Source organism: Antechinus flavipes, chromosome 3 (genome assembly GCF_016432865.1).
Source record: "Antechinus flavipes isolate AdamAnt ecotype Samford, QLD, Australia chromosome 3, AdamAnt_v2, whole genome shotgun sequence".
In the NCBI taxonomy this organism is placed as follows: domain Eukaryota; kingdom Metazoa; phylum Chordata; class Mammalia; order Dasyuromorphia; family Dasyuridae; genus Antechinus; species Antechinus flavipes.
In genome coordinates, this window is record NC_067400.1 from 240,364,382 (window position 1) to 240,379,451 (window position 15,070).

Below are 15,070 nucleotides of genomic sequence, written 5' to 3' on the forward strand. Positions count from 1 at the left end.
AAATTAACACAATTAGCAGAGGGTCTCAGTCAATTGGGGAAAAAATGCATCAGGTATATAGAAAACTAATACAGATATAAAAGAGCAAAAATCATTCCTAATTATGTGGGAGGTCAAAGGATATGAACAAATATTTCTGAGTAGTTGCAAAACATTCTATGAATATACAAAAAGTATTTCAAATCACTAATAAGAAGAGAAATTCACATCAAAATAATTCTGAAGTTTCATAACACACACAGCAAAATAGAAAAGAATGAAAAATAGGAATAGTCAATGTTGGAAAGATTCGGGCAAGATAGACACACTAATGTATTAATAGTTGAGCAATAATCTAAACATACTGAAAAGCAAGTTAGGATTATGCTAAGAAAGTAATTAAAATGCCCATAAATGTTGACTCAAAAATATCACTGCTAATTGTGTAACCCATAAAAATTTTTGTGTATATAATATATTTTTAAAATCACTCACCTCTGTGGATTATATATTTAGAAGTACTATTTCTGTGTTGAAGTTTATGGTCTTCTCTAGGATTACCAGAATCCTTTGTTGGTTGGATTAAGATGACAGGGTCTGAAACATCATGGATCTCTCCAACAATGGAAATATGTAAATAATTACACTAATGGACATCAATGTCACGTTCTTGTCCATGTTTCCCCTGCCTTCCCTAAGTGGTTTTTTTTTTCCCCCTAAACCAGGATCACTGCCAATAAGTATCTGAGGCAAAATTTGAATTTAAATCTTTTGGAGCTCTTCTAATCTCTTCTAATTAGTTAGGTAAAAAGCTTCTACTAACTAGTAGAATCTCTTCTAATAATTCCAGTTGAGCTCAAATTGTATTTTTCTTGGGGACTTCCCCATATCACAGGTGAAAGAACCTATCATACTTTCAAACCTAAGTCTAGTCATCAATAAAAAGATAAATGTTCAGAGAGAGAGAGAGAGAGAGAGAGAGAGAGAGAAGAGAGAGAAGAGAGAGAAGAGAGAGAGAGAGAGAGAGAGAGAGAGAGAGAGAGAGAGAGACAGAGAGAGAGAGAGACAGAGAGACAGAGACAGAGACAGAGAGACAGAGACATTTGATGTGTTCCTTGGGAAGCTTTTTATCTAAGCTTCTTACCTTGAGCTTTCACTATTAGGGAATCATTTTCACTGAGCCATCTAAACTAGATTTCTTGGTCACTATCTTTAAAACCTTGGAAATAGCAAATATGGATTTGAAAACACTTTTTCACTCAATTGTTTCCAAGGTGGGGACAATAAATAGTGGATTAAATATTCCAGGAGACGTTCAGTTCAATGTAAGCAGTTACTCAGAGACAATTTAGGTTTGAGAAGGTTGGTGCCTAACACAGCACCTACAGTGCCTAACACAGTGACCAAGCAAGCTACTTAAATCCTCAGTGCTCTAGGCAAGTGTGCTCCAAACTGCTTTAACTATGTACATTGTAAATTAAATAATATTCTTTCTAAATTATATGCATGCACCATTGTACTAATATGATCCATTATGAAACATAAGCAAAGATAGAAATTTAAAGAAGTTAAGGTGAAATAAATAATTTTAAATGTATCATTTTATTTATCAATAGCAGAAAACTTTTTTGTTCTCACTAATATCTAAATCAAAGTGATTAATTGTGATTATTATTTTTCTATTCCCTGTTCCCCCAAAACCTTGTTTTTGTCCTGCCAGATAGGACAGGTTATACATAATAATTTTAGTAGTTAGTAATTCAATTTATTTGATTTATGCAGTTAATCAAGCATGTGGATTTAGCTATATTATTTATTTTTAACATTCTTTTCTTTTTAAATTTTGAGTTCTGAATTTTCCCCTCCTTCTTACTTCCTACTCTATCCACTGAGAAGCCAAACAATATATCAATTATACAAGAGAAATTACACAAAATTTATTTCATCTTAGCTGTATTTTAAAAAATAGAAAGAAAAATAAAGTAAGAAAATGATATTTCAATTTGCTCTCAGAGTTCATCAGTTCTCTCTCTGGTGGTAGATAATATTTTTTCTATCAAGAGTCCTTTGGAACTGTCTTGAATCATTGTATTGATCAGAGTAGTTAAGGCTTTCACAATTATCATAGAAAAAATTGCTGTTACCATGCACAAAGATCTCCCAGTTTTCCTTATTTCATTTTATATCAGTTCATACAGGTTTTTCCATATTTTTTTCTGAAACCACTTCTCTTCTGAAACCCTTCACTTCTAATACCAAGATGTTAGGAACTCACCTTAGTCCTCCCAAATTTCCCTTTAAACATTATTCTTTACAATAATGACTCAGAACCAATTTTAGAGCAGCAAAGCTGCTTACCAGCCCAAGACAATTTGAGGGCCACCAGGAAAGATCTGTCTCACTGGATGGGACAGCATGGTCAAAGAGCAGTAGCAACCAGGATGTATCCTAGAGGGATTGCAGCAAGGTCCTATCCTCCAGGGCAGACCAACAGCAAGATCCCATTCCTCTGCTGACCAGCATAAAGACTATACTCTTAGAGTAAGCTAACAGGGAGGTCATTCTACCAGTATAAACTAGCAGAAAGGTTTCCTCCTTCTCACCCTCCTACTAGTGCAAGCAGAAACAAGCCCCAAACTCTGGCAGAAGAAACTTGTGACAATGTATAAAATCACAAATAGACTGAAAAATGAGCAAAAAACAAAATAATAAACTGACCAAAGAAAGTTCCAATGGTGACAGGGTAGATCAAGGAACAAACTTAGAAGACACCACCACCCCAAAATGGCTACATGCAAAGATTCAAAGAAAAAACAAATTTTTCTCAGACCCCAAAAAAATTCACAGAAGAACTGAAAAAGATTTTTTAAAGCAAATAAAAGAAGTAAAAGAAAAATTGGGGAAAAAAATGAAAGTTATACAAGAGAATCATAAAAAGGGTCAATAAATTGGTTTAGAAAAAAATGGAAAAGGAGATATAAAAATTCATGAAAGAAAACAACTCCTTGAAAAATTAAATTCATCAAATGAGAGAAAGGTACAAAATGAACTGAAGAAAATCATTCCTTAAAATTTAGAATTGAACAAGTGAAAGTTAATGACTCCATGAGAAATCACAGATTGATCAAACAAAATCAAAAGAAGAAAAAATAAGAAGAAAATACAAAACATCTCATTGGAAAAAACAACTTACTAGGAAAATGTTTTCAGAATAGATAATGTAATAATTATTAAACAACCTGAAACCAATCATCATAAAGAGCCTGGAAATCATATTTCAAAAAATTATCAATAAAAACTGCCCTGATAGCCTAGAACCAGAAAGCAAAATAGAAATTGAAAGAATCCATGAATTACCACCCAAAAGAGATCCCAAATTGAAAATTTCCATAAATATGATAACCAAATTCAAAGTTCCAGGCCAAGGAGAAAATACTGCAAGTAGCCATAAAGAACAATTCAAGTATCACGAAGTCACAGTCAGAATTATACACAACTTAATAAGCTCTATATTAAAGAACGTAAGGGCTTGGAATATTATATTTTGGAAGACAAAGGAACTAGAATTAAAACCAAGAATCTCTATTCCTGCAAAACTTAATAAAATTCTTCAAAGGAAAAATTAAGCATTTAGTGAAATAGAAGACTTTCAAGTTCCCAATTAAAAAACCAAAATAAAACATAAAAAATAAACAGGAAAGGGAAAATATTTTTAAAAAATCAATGTTAAACTGTCAATATTCCTACATGGCAAAATGATATTTTTAAGTCCTAAGAACCTTTTCAATATTCAATTGAAATTAAAAACAGGATACATAGGTGTGTACATAAAGTTGACTATAATGGGATAATATACTATGATGAGATGAAAAAAAATTAAAAGATGAGAAAGAAGATTACACTGGGAGAAAAGAGAAAGGAGAAATAAAATATGGCAAATTATCTCACATATAAAAGGCACAAAGGAGATATTACAGTGAAGGGAAAAATGGGACTGTGGCTAATGCTTGCATTACTAGCAGAATTGGCTTAAAGAGGGAACAACATACAATTGGATAAAGAAATCTATTGCATACTACAGGGAAGTAAAAAAAAAAAAAGGATAAAGATAAGAAGATGGAGGCAAATACACAACTATCATAACTAAATGTGAATAAAATGAACTCATAAATTGAAATCAGATAAAAGAATGTATTTTAAAAATTATACAATATGCTGTTTACAGGAAACACCTTTGAAGCACAGAGACACACAAATAGAATAAATGTAAGGGGTTAGGGACAGAATATATTATACTTCCAGTGAAGTAAAAAAAGAAGGCAGGGAAAGCAATTACAATCTAGGACAAGCAAAAGCAAAACTGTATCTAATTAAAAGATATTAGAAAGAAAACTTTTATTTTGCTAAAAGGTATAACAGACAATGAAGTAATTTCAATACTAAACATACATACACCAAAAGATATAACATAATTTTTTAAAGAAGTTACATGAGTTATAGAAGGAAAAAGTAAAACTGTACTAATAGGGAATCTCAACTTTCTCTTCTCAGAACTCATTGAAATTCACAAAAATATATATGTAATCAATAACAAAACTGCCAGAATTAATAGGATTCGTTTAATAGATGCAAAAAAAAAAAAAAGACTGATAAAATGCACCATCCATTCCTATTAAAAACAATAGAGAGAATAGTAATAAATGTGATTTCCTTAAAATGATAAGCAATATCTATATAAAATCATCAGCAAGCATGATCTGCAATAGGGATAAGCTGGAAGTCATCCCAATAAAAGCAAAGGTATATCAACAATGCCCTTTATCACTACAATTGCACAATATTGTATTAGAAATGCTAACTATAGCAATAACAGAAGAAAAAAATGAAGGAAATTGAATAGGGAATGAAAAAATAAAACTGTCATTCTTTACAGATGATATGATGGTATACTTAGAGAATCATAGAGAAGCAATTTAAAAACTAATAGAAATAATTTAAAACTTTAAAACAAGCCACAAAATTTGTCAGTATTTCTATATATTACCAATGAAGTCCATCAGCGACAAATAGAAAGAAAAATTCTTTTTGGTTGAGAATTGTACAAAATGACTAAAATGAAAATGTTTTACATGATTGCACATGTATAACCTATATAGAATTGCTTACTTTCTCAGGAAGGGGAGAGGAGAGGAAGAAAAGAATAGAATTTGGAACCCCCAAATTTTTTTAATGTTCAAATTATTTTAAGATGCAATTAGAGAGAAATAAAATATCATTTAAAAATAATTGTATAGAATATAAAATATTTTGTAGTCTACTTGACAAAACAAACCCTGGAACTATATGAACACAATTATAAAATTTCTCACACAAATAAAGTCAGATATAAACAATTGGAAGAATATTAATTGCTCTTAGATGAGCCCAGCCAATATAATAAAAATGACAATTCTACCTGAATTAACTTTATATTTTCAGTTCCATACCAATCAAACTATCAAAAATTATTTCAAAGAGCTTTAAAAGTAATAATAAAATTAATCTGGAAGAACAAAAAGTCAAGAATATCAAGGGAATAAATGAAAAATAATTAAAGAAAGGTGGTACCAAATCTGAAACCATATTGTAAAGTGGTAATTATCAGAACAATATGGTACTGGCTAATAAATAGAAGGGTGGATCAATGGAATTGATTAGGTACACAATACATCATAATAAATGATCATAGTAATTTAGAGTTTGATAAACCCAAACATCTAAGCTTTGGGGACAAAAATATTATTTGATAAAACCCTGATGTAAAAGAAACTATCTTAAAACTAAATATAATTGGGCCTTACTTAACTTGGTATACAGTGTAAGATGTAAAGTCAAAATGGGTACATGATTTAAACATAGAGTTTGATACCATAAGCAATTTAGAAGAGCATGGAATATGCCTGTCAGATCTGTAGATAAGGGAAGAATTATTAAGAAAATAAAGAGAACATTTTAAAATGTAAAATGGTTAATTTTGAGCATATGTCAAATTTTCTATTCAGCTCTGATCATTTTCATCAAGAATGTTTGTTTGATGTCTTCTATTCAATTAAATATTATTTTTTCCCTTGAAGGATTATTCTCAGTTTTCTTGGGTAGGTTACTGTAATTCTAGCTTCTTTGCCTTCCAAAATATTATATTCTAAGACTTCTTCTTCTTTAATATGGAAGCCTTTAAATCTTGTGTAATCCTGACAGTAGAATGACAATATTTTTTCTTTGTGTATTTCTTGCTGCTTAAGTGATTTCTCTTTGACCTGAAAACCTTGGAATTTGGCTATCATATTCCTGAGACTTTTCAATTTGGGATCTTTTCCCACAGAGTATTCTTTCAATTTCTACTTTATGCTCTGGATCTAAGATATCAGTGTAGTTTTCATTGATAATTTCTTGAAACATGATATCTAGACTCGTTCTTTAGTCATGGTTGTTGGGTAGATTAATACTTCTCAAATGATCTCTTCTCAAATTATTTCCCAAGTCAGTTTTTTTTCCAATGAGATAGATAACATTGTCTTCTTCTTCTTTTTTTTTTTTTTCATTCTTTACTTAGCCAATCCAGTTTTTTAAGTTTTTCTCTCCAATTTTTATGCCTCTTTTTTTGTTAGGCCAATTCTGTTTTTTGAAAGTGTTATTTTCTTCCATATTTTTTGTGCTTCTTTTATTAAGGTCTCAATTTTCTTTTCATAATTTTTTTTCCATTTCTCATTTATTTTCCCCATTTGTCTTCTGTCATGCATCTCTTTCTTTTATTCTTTCAGGAATTCTTATTGAGTTTATGTTCAATTAGCATTTTTCTTTGAGGCTTTTTTTGTAGCTGTTTTCAAATTGCCTCCTAAGTTTATGTGTTGGTCTTCCCTGCCACTATACTATTTTTTCATGTCAAATTCTTCTTTCTTATTGTTATTTGTTCATTTCTCCAGTCCATTTCTTGACTTTGAACTTCATGTTAAAGTTGGACTCTGATAATTTTGGAGTGAGGAAGCATTGTCCCAAGCATCAGGCTATTTTTGTGCCTGTTTTCAGAGTTATTTCTGGAAGTCTGCAAGTTTTCTATGCTTCCAAGGTGATGTGATCCTGACCTCTCAGTCTGTATTCTGGTCTTTACCCAAGAAGAGTCCCCTGGTCAGCACTGATAGCACTTCTCTTTGTCTTGGAACTGTGCTTAGGGTCACGGTTTTCTTGTGACAGAGACCACCAGCATTTCTCTCCAACAACCATGATTCATGTATGATCAATAGAATTGTCAATAAGGTTTAGCTATACCCCATGCTAGCAAAGGGCACCCTATAATCTTTTTCTGACCAATTGTTGGACAACCCACACACACACACACACACACACACACACACACACACACACACACACCAGCTCTGGGTGAGAGCTTCTGAGGCTGCTGCTGCTACTGTGGCTACTACTCTTGCAAGCAGTGTGGGCTCCAGAAAGCCCTCTCTTTTCAGTATCATAGATCTTTCCTGTCAACTCAAGTTTTATTAAGTCTAAAAAAGCCTCACCCTGACTTTTTGCTGTCTCTGCCACTCCAAATTTTGATTTAAGGCATTATTTTAAAGTTGTTTAGAGCAGAATATTGAGACTTCAGCTGGGTGGTTGCCTCTAATCTGCTATCTTTGCTCTCTTTGGCATCTTTATTGAAAGATATCCAATGCAACAATCAGACTAAGTCATAAGTCTGTGAAAAGTTTTATGTTAATCAGACTAATCACTTTTTACATAGAGACTGACACTGAGTTTATTTTTATAAGGAACTTCAAAATGAGGAAATTCCCTCTACAAATTCAAACCTGCATCTTCTCTGTGATTTATAGAATTAATATCGTAGGGCACTGATAAATTTTGACTTTCCCAGCATCAGACAGCCTATATATATCAGACATGAAATCAGTAGGACATGAAATCCAGGTCTTCCTGGCTCCAAGGACAACTCTCTATTTACTCTGGCACATTAACTTTATGCCTCAGCTTTTCTGACTATAAAATGGGGATAATGATAACACCTATTTCCTAGAGTTGCTGTGAGGATCAAATAAGATAATATTTACAAAGCATTTAACACAGTGTCTGGCACATAGGAAATATTACAGGAATGTTAGCTATTATGTTATATGATTATATTCTAGCTATTCAGGATTAGAAACTGTTCTCTGAACTATGTTATCTCCTGTCTCTGCTTATTTGTGTTTTGTACCCAATATGGAATGCACTTCTTCTCAAGCCTGTCAAAGTTTTCTTTTCCCTCAAAGTTTACCTGTGATGTCAACTCTTTTCCTGTTCTCCTTGCCATTCTCTTCCACCTAATTTTTTCTTGAATTCTTTGTATCTTGACTTTATATTTTTCCTAACCAGGATTATGATTATTTGTGTGCATGTTATAACTGATAAGCTCCATGAGAGCAAAAATTGTGTCTTTATTTTTATAGTCTCAATACATAATCAATAAACATGTAGTAAGAGCCTGTTGCATTTTGGATAATATATTAGTTGATAGAGATACTTATCTAAAAATGAGACAGATCCTGTCCTCAAGGAACTCACATTTTATTAGAGTTAAGTAATTATTCATAGATGAATAAATATAGTTTATATAAAAAAATCAAAAAACAAATACATAATGATTTGGAGAGGACCTAATAGCAGAGAGAATAAGAAAAGGCATCTTAAAGCAAGTGGCATTAGAGTTGAGAAATCTAGAAATTGGGGACAACCTATGCAAAGATATCAAGAGAGGAAAAGAGATGTCATGTATGGAGAATAGTATGTAAGGCTGGAACATTTAATGCTTTAGAAAAATAAATATGTAATCACCTTAAAATAATAGGTTGGAACCAAATTGTGAAGAGAACTAAGGGTCAAAAAAAGTTTTCTATTTGATCCTAAAGACAATGGAGATTTACTGTAGTGGAAAGGAGTAGCCCAGTCAGGGTACTCTATAAGAACATTAAATTTAACTGCTGTATGGAAAATAAATTGGAGAAGGGAAGAGCCAAATACAGGGAGACCAATTAGGAGGCTACTGCATTAATGCCAGCAAGTGGGGATGTGAGCCTAGACTAGTTGCATGCAACTGCAATGCAAATAGTCACACATGCTACAAGTATTCCAAATGTAGATAATAACTGCATCTTTATTCAGCTGCATGTTTTAAATCACAATACTTTTTATGAATAGGTCAGTGTTGCTAAAAGGAAAAAAATGTCCAGGTCTTCTTATCCCTACATCATAGGGAAACCCTGCCTAGAATCATAGTAATAAATATGGATGAAAAGGAAACTATATTCTTGGAATCAAAGGAGGGGACCTACATCTCTATTTAATAGGACTGAGAACAGGAACACTGCAGGGAGGTAAGTGGTGATCAGGTAATAGAAGTCTCTAATGCTAGAGCCAAATTTCCAACAATAGGACAATTTCTCAGGGAACTACTGAAAAGGGGGCAGTAAGAGGGTAGAACTATGCGAAAAGTGAAGGCTGATTTAAATTGAGCTGGATCTAAAAATGGTTCTGCCTACTTTGGGAGATCAGCAAAAGGTCAAGGTACTTCTCTGATCTCTGCCAAGTTATCCTGTCCCAATTAGAATATGGGTTCAAGTATCTGTCCTCTGCAGCCATTAATATGAGTGGTTGCTGGCAGTAAATTTTATAATAAAGATCCTTTAAAGAAGATTCTGTCATTCTATTCATCTTCTTAAAGAAGAAATTTCTAGTTTCAACAACAGCATTTAAGTCATTCTCCCCACTTAGATGAAAGCATTTTTATTTATAAATCTGGACGTGTATTGTATCCCTTCAACAAATATCTGTCTAACATATAAACTATGACAATGGGGAAGGTGAATTGCCCCTAAAGAGGAGGAGGTAATATGAAATTCTCCCTTTTTGGAGGACTTAGACATCAGTGGTTATGGGGTAAGCTATAAAATACTAGGCAATAATCTGTTCACTCTGATTACCAAGATTTTGCTGTGGGGTAGCAAATGGCTATGGGTCCCTTGGGAGATGCCAAACAGCTGACACTATAGTAAACAGAGAAAGCATCTTTTGCTATCATATTTCCATGGGCATGTCTGGAGCTGCCCCAGAGGCCTCATCTTCCTTCCTCTGGCAAAAATTGTAAAATGCCACAGGGGAACACAGAATATGCCTTATGTAATTATAACCTTATAGAGACTCTAGGAGATTTTATCTTAACTTCCATTCATACTTATGAGTGAACTCCCTAAAGAGCTAACTATATCTCCCTTTAGGGTCATAGCAGAAACCTTAGTGGATTGTAAGAAGTTCTCCCCCTCCCCAGAAGGGCTTGAGCTCCAATTATCATATATTTGATCTAGTAATAATCATCAATTACAGTTAATATCTCCTATTATTGATTTGTACCCCAATATCATTTACTCAACTAACATTAATTAGCTTTTTACAAAAAGGATTTACTGGGAGATAAAGAAGGAACTTAAGTACAAACTCATCACCTGAAATCAAAAGCAATCTATTCCTTTCATCACCAAAGGCTCTGGAAAGAATGGACTCAGACTTAAAGGAGTTGCCACAGAGTATTTGTCCTGACAAGTTCACTTACAAATGCAATATAGTTGATAGGTAAAATCTATCTTTTATTAGAACAGAATGCAATATCTCAGCGTTAATCCATCCTGGGCTAAGTCATACCTGTCTCTTCATTAGAAGGTTTTTAGTAGCAGTCTTTGCTTCAATCACAGCCAGGAAAGAGAGAGCAAGGTCCAGCTTTGGGGGCTTTTTGTATGCACATTCATTTCTAGTATAGTGAACAATCCCCAAACCCCTCTTTTCTATACAATAAGCAGATAGGAAACCAGCAAATTCTCATAGTCCACTAGAGGGCCTTCTATTATACACGCCAGAACAGATTCACCAAATATCCATGTGGGTCAGCTGTGCCTTAGGACTAGGATCTCATTGGCCAGTCTTCTGTTACATAATCATTGTGCTTTAGTGTCTCTGCATGACCTTATTTAGTGCTTTCTACTACTCCCTATTTTATCCCTGGGAATGGTGCCCTTTCCCTCATTCATTTACTATCTTTGTTTCCCCAAATTTCTCCTTGTCACAATATTTTATCTAGTCATTTAGCATCAAAAAGAAGTTTGGATTTTCTATTATTTAGCCATGGTGATGTAGTAAATTGAAAAATAGTATATATTTCTGCAAATGTGTCTTTTAGAGATGCTTGAAATTTTTTTTCATATGAAACATTAAATAGAAGTTGAAGAAATAATTGCATTTTTCTTTGTGTGTGTGTGTATGTAGATATATGCCTCCATAAATTTTTTTCTTATGTGTCTTAGTTTGGAAAATACAATGTCTCTCTAAAATTAGGTTTATAGATTTTTTTTTTTTCTGAAGAATGGCTTTTTTCCAGATTCTTGTTTAACACTGAAGTGTAATCCTGAGATTTAGGATTTATATTCTACAGAAAGAAAAAAATATAATTTTTCTAATGTGCATAGTTTGGAAAATGCTTGGTGACTATTATTTGTGCATGAAAGGACTGTATAATCTATTTTCTTTGTTTTAATTTTCAACACTTTATATAGGCCCCACATACTTCTCTCATCAGAATGCTAAACTGTCTAAAATGCTGTCCATGTTTATATACCACTGCCCTCTGCTGGACAGTATTGATTAGACTTAGCTTATTCCACTGCTTTTCTTTGCCAAGTGGGATTACTGTGTTGGGTTTTTGTTTTCTGGGTTCCCCCACACACACTTTATTACACCTATGTAGTGGAATAAGGAGTACCAGTTTTGTGCTCACTTTTGGTGTCTGACTAGAGTGATCTGAATATGTCATGAAAGCCTCCTACAGCCTCATACTGATTATGAACTTTTTACTTGTGGAATGAGTAAATTTCTCATTAATTCAGAGCTGGAAAAGAATTTAGAAATAAAATAATCCAACCTCTTTTTTTTCCCCAAAAAATTGAAACCTAGAGAGGTAAGAATTACCCAGGAACAAATAATAAAATCATATAAAAACCATAACTAGAAATTCAGGTCTAGATTTTAGATTTTGATACAACCTATGTTTATGAATGATGTTTATGAATCAATCTACTCAATTGCCATTTAGAAAGGGTCTTTTTTTTCTGCATGAAGTCCTGAGGAAAATAAATATATAAATTCACAAAGACTAATTCCCATTGTAAAAGCTAAACCAAATAAAAACTTAGAAAATGCCATTTAAAGCCTTATAAAATAAAGGAATGGATTAAGGTTTTCATAATAAAGCATAACACTATAACAGTCAGAAAAAATCAAATTAATACACTATTCAGATCACAAATAAGACAATAATACTTGGAAAAAATCCAGAAAATGAAGTCATTTGTGCCCAATTAAAATAGTTTCCTCCTAATTTTTGACACTCTATTCTAATAGATTCTCATATTATTATAGAGACTAGAAATTAACTCTCACTGTTGATAATTTTTCATATTCTACTCACATATAAGAATAAGATAGAGACAGGACCTGTAGTAGAGTTGAAATGTTTGGCAGTTTAGTTTGAAAAAGGACCTCAATATCTGGTATCCTCTCCTGTTAGATAATCTTCAGAAAATTCCTAAGATTATCAGATGGAAGCAATTCAGTTTCCTGGCATGGCACTAGTATACTGCTTTCAGAGCATCCCAAACACTGAGATAGCTCTGTTAATCTCATTATCAATATAGACTTCCCTGGAAAACATACTGCCAAGGTGAGAAAACTTATCCACAGCATTCAAAATTTCACCATTTGCTGTAACTGATGGCATCCATTTTGCCAAACTATCTCTCCAGTGGAGATACAAAGACAAAAACAACCAACCAACCAAACAAACAAACAAAAAACAAGTTCCTCCCTTCAAGGATCTTATATTCTAAGTGAATGAAAAATACATAGATGAACTACATAAGTGCCTACATATAAATATATATATTCTTTCTTAAGATAATAATGCATTTAACACTTAGGTTCTCATGTACAATATCATGTAAACTTATGCCATGCTATATAATCCTTTTAATTTCCTGTTATTAATACCTGTTATTTAAACATTCACTAAATTTTAAGGAGATAAGTTATAGTAAGAATATCACAATTTTTTAAAAATTGGACCACTGCTTTGACTAGAGATAGTGAACCATTCAATAAGTGTAATGAAATGAATTAACTCTAAAACTCTAAAGCTCTAAAAAGCTAAATGTTTACTACTCTAGAAAGGCTGATAAATATATGTAGACTACTCAAGAAATTACAGTCAAGTGACAAAGTGAAGATTTAAACATAACATTTAGATATAAACAATGTAAAAATTTGTTTTGCTTGATTATAAATTTATTATGTGTTCATGTGGCTGCATTTTTTTCAATTAATGAGAGAAAAGTTGGATTTTGGTTACTTGAAAACAAATTTAATTACAAAGCATAATTATAATCAGCAATGTATTATGAAATGACAAGATATCCCATGATATAATGTTTTCTATTGCTTTGGATATACGATAAAATCAACATTGTCAACTTCTTTCTTTTCCTCTCCAATGAATATTGGCAATTCTCTCCATTTAGCTGCAATTATCATTTCTTTGAAAAAAGAAATGATATGATTTCATGTTTCCAGCAGTATGTCCATTCATAGTGGTTACTGAGCAACAATTTCTCAATTAGAATAAGTTTACTGATATGTAAATTTTCAAAATTATGATTCATAGACCCTCTTGCTTCTTCTTTCTCAACCTCTACTACCATCATTGCAGAAGTGGAAGGGAGTCACAATCCAGAGAGTTTTTTCATTTTTTTCCCTTATTTAATATGTTTTCAATGCCAAAAACAAATTATGATCATTTTTGGAGATTCTTCTGTATTTCTATATTGTTCTCCTAAATGTTTTGCCATTCCAATAAGGTATAAGATATTTTTAGGTAATGTGATTTGAAGTTCTCGGTTCATTAGAAAATTTGAGCATTTTTTCATATAGTTAGTAATAAACTATTATTCCCTCCTTTTATAAGTGATCTGTTCATATACTTTGGGAATATGTCATTGTGGTCATATAATTATTTATTTATTATAGATTATGGCTGCTTAATCTATGTCTTAATAGATTTACTGCAAATTTGACTTTACTTTTCAGAAGGTCAATTGAATAAGCTCCTAAATTCACACTCTTGCATTTAAAATAAGTGACATAATACTAAATCCTCTTATCTTAACTAGGTGAGAGAACGATTCTCCTCAATCAATCAAGCACAGGCTAAATAAGTTATTATGTAAGAATCCGATGGAATACTATTTTGCTGTAAGAAATAATGAAAGGGATGGTTTCAAAAGGCAAAAAATAATCTAGAAGACTTGTATAAGGTGATGTGAAGTGAAAAAATTAGGAGAACAATTTATACAGTATTGATGACAATATTATTATAACAACAAACAAATTTTAAAACCTTGGAATTCTAATCAATATAGTAACCAATTACAATTCCAGAGTACTGACAATAAAACAACTTCGATTAGAAAGATGTAAACCACCTTCGGATGGAGAAATGCTGGACTCAGAGGGAGATTAAAGCATATTTTTTAATATATTGCTGAGGGAATTCCTTCATTGTTTTGTTTTACTATATAGGATTATAAAAGATTTTATTTGTCTTGTTTTCTCTTTGGGAACTGAGAGAAAAGAGAAGTAGGATTAAAATAAAATTGAATTTAAAAAGAAAAATTCAAGACTGAATAACTAATTTCCAGTTATCATGGCTATGTATTACAGTTGATAGCTATATGTGGAGACAAAAACATCAGAGTTTAAATCCTGATGCAGACACTTACTACTTTAACCTTGACTTAGAATCACTTATCATTTGCTTCAATTTCCTTATCTATACAAAGGGACTAAATGTCTACCTCCTAGGATTGTTATGCAGATGAAATGAGGCAATATTTTTAAAATGCTATGCAAACTTAAAGCACTATGTAAATGATAGCTATTATTGTTATGTTTGAACTAATTTTTAAAAAAT